Raw genomic sequence first — 5,531 nt, 5'->3', positions numbered from 1 at the left:
TGTGATTAGATTGTCTCTCTCAATTTATGTTCTTCTGGCTTTCTTTAAAAAATGTAATGTCAAGCAATACAAATAAGAAAAATCAAATCACGAGTGCAGTTTGACATTTAGGCTATAGGAATCCATAAAAAATAATTGCATTTTTTTATAATAACAACTTTACTACTACATATTTACATTATATCTGAAGTCAAAATCATAAATTGTTGGTAATATAAAGTTAAAATATAAACTAAATGTCACAACAACACATTTAAATCTTTAAAATTCCGATAAAGTACACCATTGACAATACTGAAATAACAGAAAAACTTTTTTGTTTGTTTGTTTGTCTGCTTATTGTAATTGTCGCAAAATAAGCCCTTTCTTATTTTGTAAACAAAGTTAGAAAATGTCTGTATGGTATAAAATTCTGGTGCATTCTGGGGTTGATTGTTAACTGTTTTAAAAGAAATGTAGATTAGGTGGATTGGCAATGCTAAAATTGACCCTGGTATGTGTGTGTGTGTTCACTTTGTGATGGACTACGTTGAACCTGATGCTTTCTTGGATAGATTCCAGCTTCCACACAACACAACAAAAGAATTCGATCAGAGTAGAGCATATGAGATCATTTATCTGGACTTTCAGAAGGCATTTGATATGGTGCCACATGAGGGGATGGGCATCAAACTACAAGAAGTGACAGCTCTGGGTGTGGTGTGTAGATTGGTGTGGAATTGGCTAAAATACAGGAAGCAAAGGTTGATGATGTGAGGAACTTTATCAGAATTGGGTGAAGTTAAAAGTGGTGTTTAGCAGGGGTCCGTGCTGGGGCTGCTGGTTAATATTGCATATGATACCAAGCCAGGAGGATTGTCAGATAATCAAGAATCAATTGAATCATCACAGAGGGACTTGGACAGAATACAGGCTTGGGCAGATTTGTGGCAGATGAAATTTAATGTCAGTAAATGAAAAGTATTATATGTAGGATGTAGAAATGTCAAGTTTAAATACACAATGGGGGTCTAAAAATTGAAAGTACACATTATGAGAAGGATTTAGGAGTCATAGTGGATGCGACACTCTCAGCTGCTAGACAGTTCAGAAGCCATTAAGAAGGCTAACAGAATGTCAGGTTATATAGCGCCCTAATGTGTAAAGTACAAGCCCAAGGAGGTTATGCTCAACCCTTATAACACACTGCTGAGTTCTCATCTGGAGTACTGTGTGCAGCCCTAGCAAAAGTCCAGAGAAGAGCGACTAGGTTGATTCCAGGACTACAGGGGATGAAGTACAAAGAAAGATTAAAAGCGCTGAGCCCTTTCAGTTTAAGCAAAAGGAAATTAAAAGATGACACTGCTGAAGTGTTTAAAATTATGAAAGGAATTAGCCCAGTGGATCGAGACCGTGACTATAAAATGAGTTCATCACGAATACAGGGACACATCTGGAAAATGCAGCAGATGGAAGAACGCTAAGATCTGCACCGTCTGTGATTTGTTTATTTTATTGTGGGGGACCCCAGGAACACATCCAGCCTTGACCCTGGCACACACATACTGACTCACACAGACATTGATAAGCGGCTCAATAAATCAATAAATAAAGACTATATTCATGAAATAGTGAAGAGAAATAAACAATATTGCACAAAAACATGAATGCAAATGTCCTCCTCAGTATCTTGACGGTAATAATTATTTACATACACTACACAGTAAAGAAATACGCTCCAATCACCGCTCTCTGTCCCTTGGGTACTTCACTTTATCCAACTCACTCCAGAAATCTTCTTTCTCATCCATCACACACCCAACTTGTGGGGCATATGCACTAACAACATTTATCATCACACCTTCATTTTCCAGCTTCATAATCATCACTCTGTCTGATACTCTTTTCACCTCAAAAACACTCTTAACATACTGTTCCTTCAGAATAACTCCACCATTTCTCTTTCAAACTATGATAGAACAATTTGAATCCACCTCCGATCAACCTGACCTTACTCCCCTTCCATTTAGTCTCTTGCACGCACAATATATCAACCTTCCTTCTCTCCATCATATCTGCTAACTCTCTCCCCTTGCCAGTCATACTGCTAACATTCAAAGTTCCTACCCTCAGTTCCTCTCTCTTTACCTTCCTCCTCTCCTCCTGTCTCCGGACACATCTCCCTACTCTTCTTTTCCATCTTCTGCCAATAATAGCCCAATTTCCTCCAGTACCCTGTTGGCTAACAGTACTAGTGGTCTCCAATGTTAACCCATGCTTCAACCAATTTGATATGGAAATCTGTATTGTTGTCCGGATATTGATCTGGCAAAATTTTACACAGGATGCCCTTCTTGACATAACCCTCCCCATTTATCTGGGCTTGGAACCTGCAGGAAGAAACATACAGGTTTGTGCATCTCCTGTGGCTGGGTTACAGTAAACAATTAACACTTACAATAAAGTCCAAAACAGTCTAATACAGTAGAAACTCATGGCGATGGGATGTGGAATGAAAAACCCTGTGAACAGCCCTCTGAAGGAAACGTAAAGTTTTGTCCTACCATGTACCCATTGCAGCCTGAAGATTCAATGTGACTGGGAGCACTCCCCAGATGAAAAAGTATCAAGACAAAACCACATGGACAAGCAGGCACAGGACAGCACATACATTTCGAGGAAAATGTAATCCACGGTAGTTGAAGCTGTAATCCAACAGTTTGTGTGATGCGTAGAGGCAATTACACGATGTTAATCACAATCTCCTAGCTGTCTGTTTGGTTCCTTTTTAAATTGCATTCCGAATTAACCTTCTTCCCAGCAACCCTGCACCCTCTGAATCTGCCCAATAGCATAATCCTGCCTGGGCTGCTGGGAGTTGTAGGCAAATTTAAGTAGCGCTGCTACAAACTTGTTGAGGGTAAATTTCACACAAACATTAGGAAGCTGTTCTTCATGCAGAGAACCATAGACACATGGAATAAGTGACCAAGTAGAGTGGTAGACAGTAGGACATTAGGGACATTTAAAACTCCACTTGATGTTGTTTTGGAGGAATTAGGTGGATAGGAATGGCGAGCTTAGTTGGACTGAATTGCCTGTTCTCATCGAAAGTTTTTCTAAGGTTCTAACGAAAAGGTTTCTTAGGGTAGGATGAATTTCATTATTGTATTTGATGATTATTAACATATTTACATTAACTTTGGCCTTAAAAAAACTTCCAACAAAAAATATCCTTAATGGAGATTTATTTTAGTAACCTAGTGCATCTTTTGGGGGTGCAGCAAGGCCACTCTTTAAACTCTGCCCATAAATCTAATTGTTAAATGACGCAGTTAAACAGCAAGTTCCCACAAATTACAACAACAACAACATTTATTTATATAGCACATTTTCATACAAACAAGGCAGCTCAAAGTGCTTAACTTAAATCTGATTAACCGTATTAATAAGCTAGTACTGAGATAGGGAGAGTGTATTCTCTCAGACAAAACTCACACACTACTGTACATTCACGATTTTAGTTGTGAACCATTACGTTACAGGTTCACGTTTCCAAGGAAAAAAAGATACCAGTTCAAATACTCCTTCATCTGAATAGACATTAAACTTCTAAAGTTCTCCTAGTGATTGACAAAGAATGACAACAGCTCAATTTTGTGTTTTTGAGCTTCTCTTTTCTTTGTTTAAGACTATCACATTTTTTGTACACAGGGGTGTTTTATTGCTCATATTGCTTAGAAAGTTGGTAATACTATAGGTAATGCAAAAATGCATTTACAGTATTAGTGTGTAACAAGACCTTAACAAAGGCATTTTTTGCTCTTAATAACACTTACAAAGCATCAGTAAAATGGTTATTCTTCTCTATGCAGTGTGGCATATTAAGAGATTTTGATGCACTGGTAAAAGTTCTTGTGATGAGAAAGGATTCAAAGGAATCATACTGAATAACGCAAAATCAAGAGAAATATGTCCCATTTAAGCCACCTCTGACCATTCTAAAATATATTTATTTTAGTAGGCCACATTGCAAAGATGAATAATTTTGATTTATAACACGACATAGAATGCATTTACAATTTATTTTCACAGATCTCCCTTGCCCCTTGAATTTGCCAGCTTTTAGTTTGTCCACAGTTCAAAAACATCCAGTGTCCTCCATGCTGTATTTTGTGTAGTTTATGAACTTCAACAACTTCACATACAGAAAACATTGATTGATGTGCTGTTAATAGTTGTGGAAGGTCTGTGACTAAGTGTTCTTTTAAACAAAAGTGATCCCAAAAATATAAAAACCCCAATAAACACCTAAAAGGTGTTTAGTGCAATAAAAACAATCCCATCTTTCTCGATCTTAGTAATAATATAACACCACTCAGTTAAACAAACTAAAGTCTGACTCATACTATATGAACAATAAAATGGAATAACCCAAAGAAAAACAACTATGAAAAGGAAATGAGAAAGCCAGCATAAAATCACAATCTGTATTACTCCATGAAAGAAGACAAGCACCTGAAATAAATTCTCTGTCGATCTATTAATATGTAGCGGGGCTACATAATAATATATACTATGTTTGTGCTGAGTGCGTTTTGTTTTCATCGTCCCGTTTACTGTCCGTTATTTGTGCATCAGTGAATGTTGTTCCCGTAAGTGCAGAGGGTAAGGATGATGGAGTGAGACCACAGCCCAGAGACGGAAATACCTGTTTACACACCAGGTACATCCGGGACATTTTACATTTAAAAAAGAGGAGCAAAGGTGAAAGAGGACAGTCGAGAAGCGAGGAGAGAGAGAGAGAGGACAATATAACCATCCACTTATCAAGTCATCACTTCTGATCATTGCTCTAGTCCACTGCTTGCTTTTTTCATCATCTGATCCTACATCATGACAGCCAGAGCTGAGGAACCCCGGGGTTCGAATTCATTCCAACCATTGCCAGGACGTTTATGGTGAGGTCGTTTTGTTGTCGGGAGGAAGCACAATATCACCACAGCCAGTTTTCAATACCGCTGGACTTTATTTTGGGACACATTTTTCACCACATTTTCAACTGCTGTGTTTATCAGATCTATGTTTGTATTTGTGTTGTTTGCTTTTGTTCATTGTTTAGGGGCAAGGGAGGGTTTAATGGAAATATTTGCGTTATTATATATAGTAATTAGTCACTGGTGCTTTTGGGATAAGTGGTGGTTTGCGCACACATATATATTTATTATTGAATGTTTGTCTGTCTTTTATTTTCCAATATATCAGTTTCCAATATAACTGTTTCCGGTTATTTTGTCATGTAAGGAGTACTGCTTGTTATTAGAGTAAGAAACCTCAGGTAATCCAATGTATAAGTCTTGGTAGTGAAGTGGCCGGTCTGAGTAAGGGGTCGGCTGTTACAAATATTTGTTGAAACACGGTGTGTAATGGTCCGTGACAGCTCCACACTCCTGGTTGCTTCCAGGAGCCACTTGAAACCAAACTGTCAATAACATACCCGAGGAAGAGCCAGGCAAACGAGGACACACACAGCAGAAAGGCATAGGTCAAGT

This window comes from Erpetoichthys calabaricus, chromosome 3, assembly GCF_900747795.2.
Source record: "Erpetoichthys calabaricus chromosome 3, fErpCal1.3, whole genome shotgun sequence".
In the NCBI taxonomy this organism is placed as follows: domain Eukaryota; kingdom Metazoa; phylum Chordata; class Cladistia; order Polypteriformes; family Polypteridae; genus Erpetoichthys; species Erpetoichthys calabaricus.
The sequence above is the reverse complement of the archived record's forward strand: the minus strand, read 5'-3'. Positions refer to the sequence as shown.